This window comes from Arachis hypogaea, chromosome 12 (assembly GCF_003086295.3).
Source record: "Arachis hypogaea cultivar Tifrunner chromosome 12, arahy.Tifrunner.gnm2.J5K5, whole genome shotgun sequence".
NCBI lineage: Eukaryota > Viridiplantae > Streptophyta > Magnoliopsida > Fabales > Fabaceae > Arachis > Arachis hypogaea.
In genome coordinates, this window is record NC_092047.1 from 36,516,167 (window position 1) to 36,531,047 (window position 14,881).

Sequence of the window (14,881 nt, forward strand, 5' to 3'; positions counted from 1 at the left end):
AGTTCTAGAATCATATCTTGTGATTTCTTATGAATCAAGTCATTAATTGTGATTTTAAAAATCAAATCTTTTTCAAAACTAATTTCTATCATATCTTTTCAAAATATCTTTTCTAACTTCCTAAAAATTTGTTTCAACTAACTAACTAACTTTTTGTTTGTTTCTTAACTTTTTCAAAACCACCTAACTAACTTTCTCTCTCTCATTTTCGAAAATATCTTCCCTCTTTTTCAAAAATTTCTTTTTAATTAACTAATTATTTTTATTTTTTATTTTTTATTTCAAAAATTTTCGAAAAATTACTAACATTTTTCAAAAACCATTTTCGAAAATCACTAACTCTTTTTCAAAATAATTTTCGAAAAGTATCCCTCCCCCATCTCATTCTATTTATTCATTCATATCCTAACATCTCATCTCACCTCTCTTCCATCCTCACAGTTGTGTTTCTTCCATTATATTACATTCTTTGTCTCCCCCTCTTCTTCCACTCACACAGGAATCCCTATACTGTGGTATAAAGGATCTCCATTATTATTATTATTTTTCTGTGCCTTCTTCTTTGTCATATGAGCAGGAGCAAGGATAAGAACATTCTTGTGGAAGCAGATCCAGAACCTGAAAGGACTCTGAAGAGAAAATTAAGAGAAGCCAAAATACAACAATCCAGAGATAACCTTTCAGAAATTTTCGAACAGGAAGAGGGGATGGCAGCCGAAAATAATAATAATATAAGGAAGATGCTTGGTGACTTTACTGCACCTAATTCCAATTTACATGGAAGAAGCATCTCCATTCCTGCCATTGGAGCAAACAACTTTGAGCTGAAACCTCAATTAGTTTCTCTGATGCAGCAGAACTGCAAGTTTCATGGACTTCCATCTGAAGATCCTTTTCAGTTCTTAACTGAATTCTTGCAGATATGTGATACTGTTAAGACTAATGGAGTAGATCCTGAAGTCTACAGGCTCATGCTTTTCCCTTTTGCTGTAAGAGACAGAGCTAGATTATGGTTGGATTCTCAACCCAAAGACAGCCTGAACTCTTGGGATAAGCTGGTCACGGCTTTCTTAGCCAAGTACTTTCCTCCTCAAAAGCTGAGCAAGCTTAGAGCTGATGTTCAAACCTTCAGACAGAAAGAAGGTGAATCCCTCTATGAAGCTTGGGAAAGATACAAACAGTTGACCAAAAAGTGTCCTTCTGACATGCTTTCAGAATGGACCATCCTGGATATATTCTATGATGGTTTATCTGAGCTATCAAAGATGTCACTGGACACTTCTGCAGGTGGATCCATTCACCTAAAGAAAACGCCTGCAGAAGCTCAAGAACTCATTGACATGGTTGCTAATAACCAGTTCATGTACACTTCTGAAAGGAATCCTATGAGCAATGGGACGCCTATGAAGAAGGGAGTTCTTGAAGTTGATACTCTGAATGCCATATTGGCTCAGAATAAAATATTGACTCAGCAAGTCAATATGATCTCTCAGAGTCTGCATGGAATGCAAGCTGCATCCAACAGTACTCAAGAGGCTTCTCATGAAGAAGAAGCTTATGATCCTGAGAACCCTGCAATAGCAGAGGTAAATTACTTAGGTGAACCTTATGGAAACACCTATAACTCATCATGGAGAAATCATCCAAATTTCTCATGGAAGGATCAAAAGCCTCAACAAGGCTTTAACAATGATGGAAGAAACAGGTTTAGCAATAGCAAGCCTTTTCCATCATCCACTCAGCAACAGACAGAGAACTCTGAACAAAATGCTTCTAATTTAGCAAATTTAGTCTCTGATCTATCTAAGGCCACTGTAAGTTTCATGAATGAAACAAGGTCTTCCATTAGAAATCTGGAAGCACAAGTGGGCCAGCTGAGTAAAAGGATCACTGAAATCCCTCCTAGTACTCTCCCAAGCAATACAGAAGAGAACCCAAAAGGAGAGTGCAAGGCCATTGACATAAGCGCCATGGCCGAACCTGTGAGGAGAGGAGAGGACGTGAATCCCAAGGAGGAAGACCTCCTGGGACGTCCAGTGATCAATAAGGAGCTTCCCTCTGAGGAATCAAAGGACTCTGAGGCTCATCTAGAGACCATAGAGATTCCATTGAACCTCCTTATGCCCTTCATGAGCTCTGATGAGTATTCCTCTTCTGAAGAGAATGAGGATGTTACTGAAGAGCAAACTGCCAAGTTTCTTGGTGCAATCATGAAGCTGAATGCCAAATTATTTGGCATTGATACTTGGGAAGTTGAACCTCCCTTGTTCATCAATGAACTAAGTGATCTGGATCAACTGACATTGCCTCAGAAGAGACAGGATCCTGGAAAGTTCATAATACCCTGTACCATAGGCACCATGATCTTTAAGGCTCTATGTGACCTTGGTTCAGGAATAAACCTCATGCCCCTCTCTGTAATAGAGAAACTGGGAATCTATGGGGTGCAAGCTGCTAAAATCTCACTAGAGATGGCAGACAGCTCAAGAAAACAGGCTTATGGACAAGTAGAAGATGTATTAGTAAAGGTTGAGGGCCTTTACATCCCTGCTGATTTCATAGTCCTGGATACTGGAAAGGAAGAGGATGAATCCATCATCCTAGGAAGACCTTTCCTGGCCACAGCAAGAGCTGTGATTGATGTTGACAGAGGTGAAATATTCCTTCAATGGAATGAGGACTCCCTTGTGTTTAAAACTCAAGGATCTCCCTCTGCAACCATGGGAGGAAGCAGAAAAAGCTTCTCTCCAAGCAGAGTCAACTAGAGCCCCCACAGTCAAACTCTAAGTTTGGTGTTGGGAGGCCACAACCAAACTCTAAGTTTGGTGTTGAACTCCCATATCCAAACTCTAAGTTTGGTGTTGGAGAGTCTCAACAAAGCTCTGCACATCTGTGAGGCTCCATGAGAGCCCACTGTCAAGCTATTGACATTAAAGAAGCGCTTGTTGGGAGGCAACCCAATGTTTATCTAATTCTTATTTTTATTGTTTTTCATGTTTTCTTAGGTTCATGATCATGTGGAGTCACAAAATAAACAAAAAATTCAAAAACAGAATCAAAAACAGCAGAAGAAAAATCACACCCTGGAGGAGCATCTGTCTGGCGTTCAAACGCCAGAACAGAGCATAGTTCTGGCGCTGAACGCCCAGAATGGGAGCATCCTGGCGCTGAACGCCCAGAACAAGCATGGTTCTGGCGTTCAACGCCAGAAATGGCAGCAAATGGGGGTTGAACGCCCAAAATGGGCACCAACCTGGCGCTGAATGCCCAGAGTTGTGTGCAAGGGCATTTTGCATGCCTAAATTGGTGCAGGGATGTAAATGCCTTGACACCTCAAGATCTGTGGACCTCACAGGATCACCTCAGGATCTGTGGACCCCACAGGATCCCCACCTACCTCCACTCACTCTCTTCTCTCTTCTCAATCATCCTCTATTCCCAATAAACACTCTTCCCTATTAACTCTTTCCCAAACACCCACTTTCCTTCAAAATTCAACATCTCTTCCCCACCCAATCCCACCCATATGGCCGAATACACACAGCCATCCATTTCCTCCATATCCTCTTCTTCTTCTATTCTTTCTTCTTTTGCTCGAGGGCGAGCAACATTCTAAGTTTGGTGTGGTAAAAGCATAGCTTTTTTGTTTTTTCCATAACCATTGATGGCACCTAAGGCCAGAGAAACCTCTAGAAAGAGGAAAGGGAAGACAAAAGCTTCCATCAAGGGTCTATAGCTCAGTGGTAGAACATTTGACTGCAAATCAAGAGATCCCTAAGATACCTCAGGGGATACATTTTCTTCCACACAATTATTGGAAGCAACTAAGGGTGGAACATCAAGAGCACTCCATCATCCTTCATGAAATCAGAGAAGATCTAAAAGCAATGAAGGAGGAGCAACAAAGACAAGGAAGAGACATAGAAGAGCTCAAGGACATCATTAGTTCCTCAAGAAGGAAACGCCAACATTACTAAGGTGGATTCATTCCTTGTTCTTATTTCTTCTGTTTTTCGTTTTCTATGTTATGTGCTTATCTGTGTTTGTGTCTTCATTTCATAATCATTAGTAGTTAGTAACTATGTCTTAAAGTTATAAATGTCCTATGAATCCATCACCTCTCTTAAATGAAAAATGTTTTAATTCAAAAGAACAAGAAGTACATGAGTTTCGAATTTATCCTTGAACTTAGTTTAATTATATTGATGTGGTGACAATGCTTCTTGTTTTCTGAATGTATGCTTGAACAGTGCATATGTCTTTTGAAGTTGTTGTTTAAGAATGTTAAATATGTTGGCTCTTGAAAGAATGATGACTAGGAGACATGTTATTTGATAATCTGAAAAATCATAAAAATGATTCTTGAAGCAAGAAAAAGCAGCAAAGAACAAAGCTTGCAGAAAAAAATAGAAAAAAAATAGGCGAAAAAAAATTAGAAAGAAAAAGAAAAAGCAAGCAGAAAAAGCCAAAAGCTCTTAAAACCAAGAGGCAAGAGCAAAAAGCCAATAACCCTTAAAACCAAAAGGCAAGGGCAAATAAAAAGGATCCCAAGGCTTTGAGCATCAGTGGATAGGAGGGCCTAAAGGAATAAAATCCTGGTCTAAGCGGCTAAACCAAGTTGTCCCTAACCATGTACTTGTGGCGTGTAGGTGTCAAGTGAAAACTTGAGACTGAGCGGTTAAAGTCAAGGTCCAAAGCAAAAAAAGAGTGTGCTTAATAACCCTGGACACCTCTAATTGGGGACTTTAGCAAAGCTGAGTCACAATCTGAAAAGGTTCACCCAATTATGTGTCTGTGGCATTTATGTATCCGGTGGTAATACTGGAAAACAAAGTGCTTAGGGCCACGGCCAAGACTCATAAAATAGCTGTGTTCAAGAATCATCATACTGAACTAGGAGAATCAATAACACTATCTGAATTCTGAGTTCCTATAGATGCCAATCATTCTGAACCTCAATGGATAAAGTGAGATGCCAAAACTATTCAAGAGGCAAAAAGCTATAAGTCCCGCTCATATGATTGAAGCTCTGTTTCATTGATAGTTTGGAATTTATAGTATATTCTATTCTTTTTATCCTATTTTGATTTTCAGTTGCTTGGGGACAAGCAACAATTTAAGTTTGGTGTTGTGATGAGCGGATAATTTATACGCTTTTTGACATTGTTTTTAGTATGTTTTTAGTAGGATCTAGTTACTTTTAGGGATGTTTTTAATAGATTTTATGTTAAATTCACATTTCTGGACTTTACTATGAGTTTGTGTATTTTTCTGTGATTTCAGGTATTTTCTGGCTGAAATTGAGGGACTTGAGCAGAAATCAGATTCAGAGGTTGAAAAAGGACTGCTGATGCTGTTGGATTCTGACCTCCCTGCACTCAAAGTGGATTTTCTGGAGCTACAGAACTCGAAATGGCGCGCTTCCAATTGCGTTGGAAAGTAGACATCCAGGGCTTTCCAGCAATATATAATAGTCTATACTTTGGCCAAGAATAGATGACGTAAACTGGCGTTCAACGCCAGCTTTCTACCCAAATCTGGCGTCCAGCGCCAGAAAAGGATCCAAAACCAGAGTTGAACGCCCAAACTGGCACAAAAACTGGCGTTCAACTCCACAAATGGCCTCTGCACGTGCAACACTTAAGCTCAGCCCAAACACACACCAAGTGGGCCCCGGAAGTGGATTTATACATCAAATACTTACTCATGTAAACCCTAGTAGCTAGTTTATTATAAATAGGACCTCTTACTATTGTATTAGGCATCTTTGGATTACCTTAGGATCCTTTGATCACGTTTTAGGGGGCTGGCCATCTCGGCCATGCCTGGACCTTCACTTATGTATTTTTAACGGTAGAGTTTCTACACTCCATAGATTAAGGTGTGGAGCTCTGCTGTTCCTCAAAGATTAATGCAAAGTACTACTGTTTTCTATTCAATTCTTCTTATTTCTCTTCTAAGATATCCATTCGCACCCAAGAACGTGATGAAGGTGATGATTATGTGTGACGCTCATCATCCTTCTCCCTTATGAACGCGTGCCTGACAAACACTTCTGTTCTACATGAAATAAGCTAGAATGAATATCTCTTAGATCTCCTAACCGGAATCTTCGTGGCGTAAGCTAGAATGATGGCGGCATTCAAGAGAATCCAGAAGGTCTAAACCTTGTCTGTGGTATTCCGAGTAGGATTCAATGATAGAATGACTGTGACGAGCTTCAAACTCGCGAGTGCTGGGCGTTAGTGACAGACGCAAAAGGAGGGTGAATCCTATTCCAGCATGATCGAGAACCGACAGATGAATAGCCGTGCCGTGACAGGGTGCGTGAGCATATTATTCACTGAGAGGAGGGGATGTAGCCACTGACAACGGTGATGCCCTTGCATAAAGCCAGCCATGGAAAGGAGTAAGACTGACTAGATGAAGATAGCAGGAAAGCAGAGGTTCAGAGGAACGAAAGCATCTCCATTCTCTTATCTGAAATTCCTACCAATGAATTACATAAGTATCTCTATCCCTCTTTTATTATATCATATTCGAAAACACCATTATCACTTTATATCTACCTGACTGAGATTTACAAGGTGACCATAGCTTGCTTCATACCAACAATCTCCGTGGGATTCGACCCTTACTCACGTAAGGTATTACTTGGACGACCCAGTGCACTTGCTGGTTAGTTGTATCGAAGTTGTGACAATTATGTATTGAGATCCGCGCACCAAGTTGCTCACGTTGCTAGGGATTGTTTGAGCCTGGACATCACAATTTCGTGCACCAGTAAACAAAAACCGTAACTCGAAAGCGCAACACTCCGATCGATAAACGTGACGAACCGGGATAAGCTAACGCAAGATCATATATACAAAAGAGTGTGAAAAACAGGAATATCAAGACTCAAAATCCGGCCGCGAAGATAACCGGCCTGAGCATAGCAATATATACATATGATAAAATAAGGGGAAACCCCAAAGGAAACCCAAAGGGACACAAATACAGAAAACCTATTCTCCAAAAATCCCCTCTAGAAGGAGTCATCACAGTTTGTATTATTTAATGGAGATAAAAGTAACTAAACAAGATATATAAACCAAAACAGAGTCCCAAGAACAAAGGATCTTCGCTAATCCAGAAGTCTCCAGCATGCCTCAACGAGAAGCTTCGCGTCCTGCATCTGAAAACCACAAAATCCGCATGGGTGAGAACCAGAGGTCCCCAGCATGGTAAAAGCTTCCACATATATAATATATAATAATAGAGGAAAGCCGAAGGCAATCCTAGAACTTCCTCCAGATAATATCAAAGCTTATAAACAAGCTAAACCGTAAGTGGCAACTGACTAAAGATCATTCAGTCTAACTAATACTTCCCTTTCCAATTCCTTCAGACCTCCCAATCACTAGCAGAAGTATAATATAGCAAACACAATTATTTCAGACAAGAGATTTACAAATAGAAACAGATAAGGCATTTTGACAATTAGCAAGTAATATGCAGTCAAATAGGCAATCTCAAACAATTCATGTAGTATACTTATGATGCATGCCTGTCCCTAATGGCTGATGATATCATCTGTCGGTTATAGAGCCAACCCGACAAGTCCTAGTAGCTAACCATTGGACTGTCCCTCTGTCGTGCATCCCCAACTCGAGTTATACTCATCATAAACTTGATCATAATCATGATCCATATCCATCACCCTCACTGGTGAATATTTATCCATCACCATCACTGGTGAATATTTATGGGGGCGAGCTCATCCGGGCCTTTCACAGTGCCTGGCCACACTTACGACATAGGGTCAAAAGAGCTTCGAGTCTCAACCTGGAGCACGTGGTAGCTAGCCACTGCTACTACCCAGGGAAACCCTCATCTCCAATGGTAGAAGTGCAAACATTCACAATTCATTCAACAGCATATATGCATTTATACTTAGCCATAAACATGGCTCCGCCGTCACACGGCATAATCCAGCCATCCGGCTCACGGTTAAATCCATAACCAGCCAATTCATTAACAATTACGGCCCTTCGGCCCATGGCATAACAAGCACTTCCACCGCCATCCTCCACATCTCACATAATCATCTTTGATCCTCATGGATCATTCATTTTTTCCTTGCTTCACTCGCAAGTTACCACATTCACTAGTCCTTTTCCTCATGCTAGGCATATCATAATGATTTAAGACATAAGTGGTGAGATCGGAGGCTTAGAAGTATGAAATTTGGCTTTTAAAACTCAAAAATCAACTTTGGGATGAAAATAGGGCCACGCGTACGCGCACTCCACGCGAACGCGCGGATGGCCAAAAACTCATCGACGCGCAAGCGTCAGCCACGCGTACGCGTGGGTGCTCTTGCGCCCAGACACAAAACTGGCACAATTCTGGCACAACTCTCTGGAAAATAGTTGGGCATATGGCGCAGCGCATCGACGCGCCCGCGCACACTACGCGCACGCGTAGATGGTGCTTCCTGGAAGAATGGCGCGCACGCGCCAAGTGCGCCTACGCGCGGAGGGTTATTCTGCTAAAAATTTTCTAAGTTAAAAGCTGCAGAATTCACAGGTTCAACTCCCAATCTTCCGACGGTCATAACTCTCTCATTTTAAATCATTTTTCACCCGTTCTTCGAACGGCATGGACATCCCGGATCCAATTTCATTTCTAAATAGATTTGGCACAAATCAGAGATCCGTAGTCCAGGTTATGTCCCATCAAAGTATGCCCAAAAACCAAGTTTTCATACAAAACCACAAAGTGCCATTTTCAAAACAAGCCACTTTCAACTCTTTTCAAAATCAATCAAAACATGCCAATTTCAACCCTTTTCTTTGAAATCATTCAAAATGTATCAAAATCAACATCAAGCCATCCTCAACTCACACATTGACACTTTACCAAAATTTCCAAAACCACATCCAACCATTTTAACACTTCTCAATCAAATGGCTAAAGGACAAACACAATATCATGTCATACATCCTTCCTCATCCCAATTTCCAATAATTCCATTTCCAATCAACTATCATTATACATAATCATCATCATACTCACCATCAACATGGTACCACCCATCAATTCAACCTCAATCATTCATCAAGCATATATCACAACATGCATTTTCTCATATATCACACAATCAAGGCATCAATATTCATAATCACATATATGATCACATCATATATCTCAATCATTCAACAACATCATCAATTCAATGCCTATCTTAGGGCCTCTAGCCTAAGTATTTCCTACCACATTACATATTAGATACGGGAAACCGAAACCATACCTTAGCCAATTTCCCACGCTCAATCGGAGCACTTCCAAACCACTTGTCCACAAGCTCTCAAGGTATCAACACCTCCAAGAACAGATTTTATCACACAAAACCCTCTTCCAAGCTTTCCAAAATCACCAATCAAGCTCCAATATTCACATATACACAACCTAAGCCACAATCATCATACCCATACACAACATCTCAATACCCAAACCACAAAGAACAACAAATTACACTAGGGTTGAGAATCTTACCACACCCAAGGTCCAAGGAGACAAGATTAACCTTCTCCTTCAAGAGAGTTGGATCCTATAACATCAAAGAACCCAAAATCTCAACATTTTTGCTCAAGAAACTCGAAATCAAGGCTGGAAATTCGAAGAGCAAAACGTGGCTTACCTCAAGATTGATTGTATGGGTTTTGTAGAGCTCTCCGCGGTGAACGCGTGGCCGCAAACGGAGCGGCAATCGGAACTCTAGATCAAAAGTTATGGTGGTTTGAAGATCAACCAAGGGAGAGAACTTGAGAGAGTGTTCTTCCCCCTCCATCTTAATTTTCAGCGTGTTTGAGTGCTAAGCGAGGAGAGAGAGTGCTGAAAACTAGGGTTTTGGTTTAGTTATGTTGGGCCAAGTGCCCACTTTGGGTCCGGTTGGCCCGGTTTGGCCCGTTCGGTCCAATCTTGGTCCGATTTCTATAAAATTGGTACCGAAATTCTCGTCTAAATTTTCTCTATCACATTTAGCCCTAAAAATATCATTTTTGGCTTTCTAGAATAAATTCTCATTTATGGGTTAATTAGCCGTTAATTAATCGGGTCTTACAGTATCAGAACCAAGTTAACGATTAAGAGTAACACTTTCTCTTTAAGCAACACTTTTAGTGATACGTTTTTAAATCAATAACAACCACAAAATAGAAAACGTCTTTACAAAAAGATAAAAATGACAACTTTATCGTAGCCCCCTTATCTTTTTGAAGACACTAAAAGAATAAATCACTTATCTTTTTGTAAAATAATGTCCTCCGCTATACTTGTAAAAAGTTTACCACATATATATCAATAATGTTGCATCATGTAAAAAATATTATTAATTATTTTTTTAATTTAATTATATTAAAAACCCTATTAATTTTGATGATTATCCAAAAAATAATATTAAATGTTAGAGTAAATATCTTTTTTAACTTTGGATTATTTATTTAAAAAATAAAATATTTTTTTATAATTTAAAATAATCAAATCTTTAATCATCTAAGTAGTAGACAATAATAAAAATCACTTAGATTAATTATTTAAATAATTTAAAATTGACTAGAGATTTTTAAATTTGAAAAGACTACTTTATCCTTTGATCATGGTTGGAGGCGGAAATTATATTTACTCAAAATGTTAATATTCACTGTATATATCTAGAGATATTCTCCACATATAAATCATTTTGACATAAAGTCTATACAAGTTCTTTTAACCTAATTTATCTCACGCGCTTCTTCATCACTCCTGATACTTCGTTATCGCCCTCACCAACATCATCATCTCCTCTCCTCCTCATCTTCCTCCTTCCTTTTCCTCCTTCTCCTCCATCATCTTCATCCTCCTTCCTTTTCCTCCTTCTCCATCACCTTCATCATCATGATCATTATCGTTATAGTCATCGTCGTCTTCTTCTTATACGTATCATTGATAAACCTCAATTTTGTGGTTTATCTTGTGCTTAATTTAGGGGATTTTATCAACTTATCTCACATTTATTCAATGAAATAGCAAGATTTTGTAATTCTCCCTAAATTTGTGCTTAAGTGTGAAAACATGATTTTTAGGCCTTAAAATAGCTAAATTTAATTCACTTTAATTCCATTCAATGCCTTGTTATGTCAGTTGAGTGATTTCAGATTCATAAGGCAAGTATTGGATGGAAGAGGTGAAGAGAAAAGCATGCAAAAAGGAGGATTCATAGAAAAACAAGGATTTGGAATGCTTAGAGCGATGATAAATCGCTATTTTATGGTTTATTTTGTATTGAATTGAGTGGATTTTATCCATTATTCTCACACTTATTCATATAAATCACATGTTTTATATTTTTCTTCCTAATTTTGTGCTGTAATTGAAAACATGCTTCTTTGGCCTTAAATTCGCTAATTATTAATCCTCTCTTATTACCATTCGATGCCGTCATATGTGTGTTTAGTGTTTTTAGGTTTTATAGGGCAGCAATGACTTAGAGGATGGACAGGAAGTATGCAAAAGTGGAAGGAACACATGAAATTGAAGTTGTGAGAAGATGGCATCGACGCGCACGTGTGGGCGACGCGTACGCGTGACCAGTGCAGCAGACAAGCGACGCGTACGCGTGGATGATGCGTACACGTGACCAGGATTTTGTTCAGCGATGCATACGCGTTGCTGACGCGTACGCGTGACGAGCGTCACATGCTGCAATTTACAGAAAACGCTGGGGACGATTTCTAGGCTGCTTTTGGCCCAGTTTCAAGCCCGAAAGTGAAGCTTAAAGGCTGCAGAGTAGAGCTGGATGGGGAGAATCAATCATTCACACTTCATTCATACACTTTAGGTTTTAGATGTAGTTTTCTAGAGAGAGAGGCTCTCTCATCTCTCTAGGTTTTAGGATTTTTAGGTTTAACTTTTCTTAATTTCAAAATTCTACCTTGTTTTAATTTAATTTTTTTCTACTCTTATTTGTTCTAGCACTTTAGTTTATCTATCCTCTCTTGTTGATTTATTTATTCTCCAATTTAGTTTATGAACTCTTCATGTTAGATTCAATTTCTCTTTTAATGCAATTTGAAGTATTTCATGTTTATTGCTTCTTTCTTCATTTGTTGTTATTGATTCCTTGCAATTGGTTGTTTAGATTTTATTATCCCTTATTAATTTTCTATACTTTTATTTTGTACCTTTCAAGTATTTGATAAAATGCTTGGTTGGATTTTAAATTAGTTGTTTGTATTCTTAGCTTATATTGAGTAATTTAGAGACTCTTGAATTATCAAAAGTCTTTTGTTGATTAGTGTTTGAAAGTTACTAGTTGGCTTGAACTTCACTAACTCTAGTCTTTGATTAGGACTTGTGAACTCAAGTTGAATTGCTCACTTGACTTACCTTCAATTGTTAGAGGTAAACTAAGTAAGAGTAAAAGGCAATTACCATCACAAGTGACTATGATAATGGGATAGGAATTCCAAATATCAATCCTTGCTAGGACTTTTTCTTAGTTGTTATTTTATTTCCTTGTTATTTACATTACTTGTTCCTTATTTCAAAACCCAAAAATATACTTTCCCATAACCAATAATAACTACAATTCCCTGCAATTCCTTGAGAGACGATCCGAGGTTTAATACTTCGGTTAATTTTATTGGGTTTGCTTTGTGACAAACAATTTAAATATTGACTGAGGATAATTTGTTGGTTTAAACTATACTTGCAACGCGATAAATTTAGTGAAAATCTTTACCGACATTTTTTCTTCGTCAAATTTTTGGGTCTATACCGACTTCCATGGGTTAGTTACTTTGTTTTCAACACCAATGTTTAGTTTTCTTTGTTGGTTAATTGTTGCATTGCATAATAGGTTTCATGTGTAGTTAATTTCTTGTATTTAGCTACTACTTGGTTGAAGTAATATTTTTTTTTCAAGAAACTTTTTAGAGCATTCACTAATTTGAATTAAAATTTTTGTTAAATTTGTTTGAAGATTTTAATTTGTAACATGATTTTAGAGCTCGAACACATAAAACCCAGTAAGATTTCTGAGCCTATTTGATTGGTTGTATTTTATCAACCACTATTTTATTTTGGTGTGTGTTGTTCTCTCTAAAATTGTGATCTATATCTTGCTTGATTCTATATGTCCATGGTTTGATGTATGCATGCACTTATATAATTGGGGCCTTTGTTTCACTGAGCTTACATACCCATATGGCCTTAACCTTTTCATTATCCTTTGCAAGCCAATGTTAAGCCTACTTATCCCATTTGTTTTTTACTTTAGCTCATCACTAACTCTAAGCGAAAAACAATATTATCATTAATTTGAATCCTTGGTTAGCTTAGACTAGTGAGGGTGCTCATGAATTAAGTGTGGAGAAATTGGATTGGAAACGTTTGGTTTGGAAATTGGGTGTTGTGTATTTTTATTAAAATGTGAAAAAAAATATTGAGGATATGTTTGTAAAATTCCTATAATACCCTTACTCATCTTTTTCTCAAACCAAACTTAACCCTAACTTCCTAAATCACTAGCACACACCCACCCCCAAATCAGAGAAGAGAAGCAAAGAGAGTGAGGATCGGGAAGAAGAAGAGAGGGGAGGAAGGGACAGCACTGGCGGGGCTAGGAGCCGCCGTCGCCGTCGTTGTCGCGGATCAGGAAGAGAGGGGGAGAAGGAGATCGAAACAGGGAATGGGGGAAGGAGAAAGGAAGAAGTGCGAGAGAGGAGGTGCTGTCTCGCCGTCACCAGAGCTTTCACTGCCGTCGTCGAGGACTCCATCGCCCCACGAGAAGCCACCGCACGTGGAAGAAAAAGACATGACACAGAACAGAGGAAGGGGACGACATCTCATTGCCGTCGCGCCTTGTCGCCGCCACTGAAAGGAGAGCTCTGTCGTCAACGTCGCGGCTACGGGTAGGGGGCTTCGAAGGAGAGAGGAGCTCGCAGAGGAGAGAGAAACGCAATGGCCAGAGAGGAAAGTCTTGCGAGGAGGCGGGAGCTGGTATGCCTCCGCTGTTGCTGCAGGCTGTGCCACCGTGCCTCTGGTCGCCGGAAACCAAGCTGACGTCACCGGAAGCCACCGCCGGAAACTCTACAAGTTTGCCCTAGCTCCGCTTTATTTCCGCCGGTTTGTCCTTGCCGGTGAGGATCACCGGAGCTGCTGATGCTCCATGCTCTTGTTTCTTTTGGTAAGACTACTCTTGTTCTGCCATGTCTTGCCGTAAAGCTCTATTATTCACTTTGTCCTATCCTGCTTGATGTCCCTTGTCTGCCTTTGCTCAATTTTAAACCACCGTAGGCGGTTGGATTTGCTGTTGCCCCTTGCTACTAGGGATGTTGTTGATGTTACTGCAGTGAGAATTGAAGTTATTGCTATTACCCGAGTCCAAATTCTGCGCAGTTTCGTACCCTTTAATTCGACACTCTGGGTTCGGTCTCTTCGGTCCGTTAGGACCATGCTGTGAGTAGGCTTTACATTTATAACAGTTAAGCTTTTGGTTTATGCTATTATGAGTTTTTAATTATATTTATAAAACTATTGTTGAAGAACTTTGATTTGATTAGAATAATTGATTTATTATAGCTGAGTAATTATTTTTATGAAATTCATACTTTAGAAATTTTATATGAGACTATATATGTGTTTGATAAAGCTTTATATTGATTTAGAATATTGATTTTATTCGAATATATACTTTTAAAATATTAAAGTATTTGTTGGCACTCACTTTTAAATTATGAGATATGTTTTTATGATTGAGAAAATATGATTTGAAAAGATTTCTGATAAGAAAGTATTATTTGATTGATTTGATTCGATACCTTATATATATCTGAGAGATTAAAAATTTATTGTA

General features: G+C 39.0%; 1 non-coding gene across 1 annotated transcript; it reads right to left on the reverse strand.

The window, feature by feature from the left end:
* Positions 1-1,103: 1,103 nt before the first annotated feature.
* Positions 1,104-1,211, reverse strand: LOC112730929 (small nucleolar RNA R71). The gene has a single exon (XR_003166730.1). It is a non-coding gene; the product is annotated as a small nucleolar RNA R71 (small nucleolar RNA).
* Between the last annotated feature and the right edge of the window lie 13,670 nt (positions 1,212-14,881).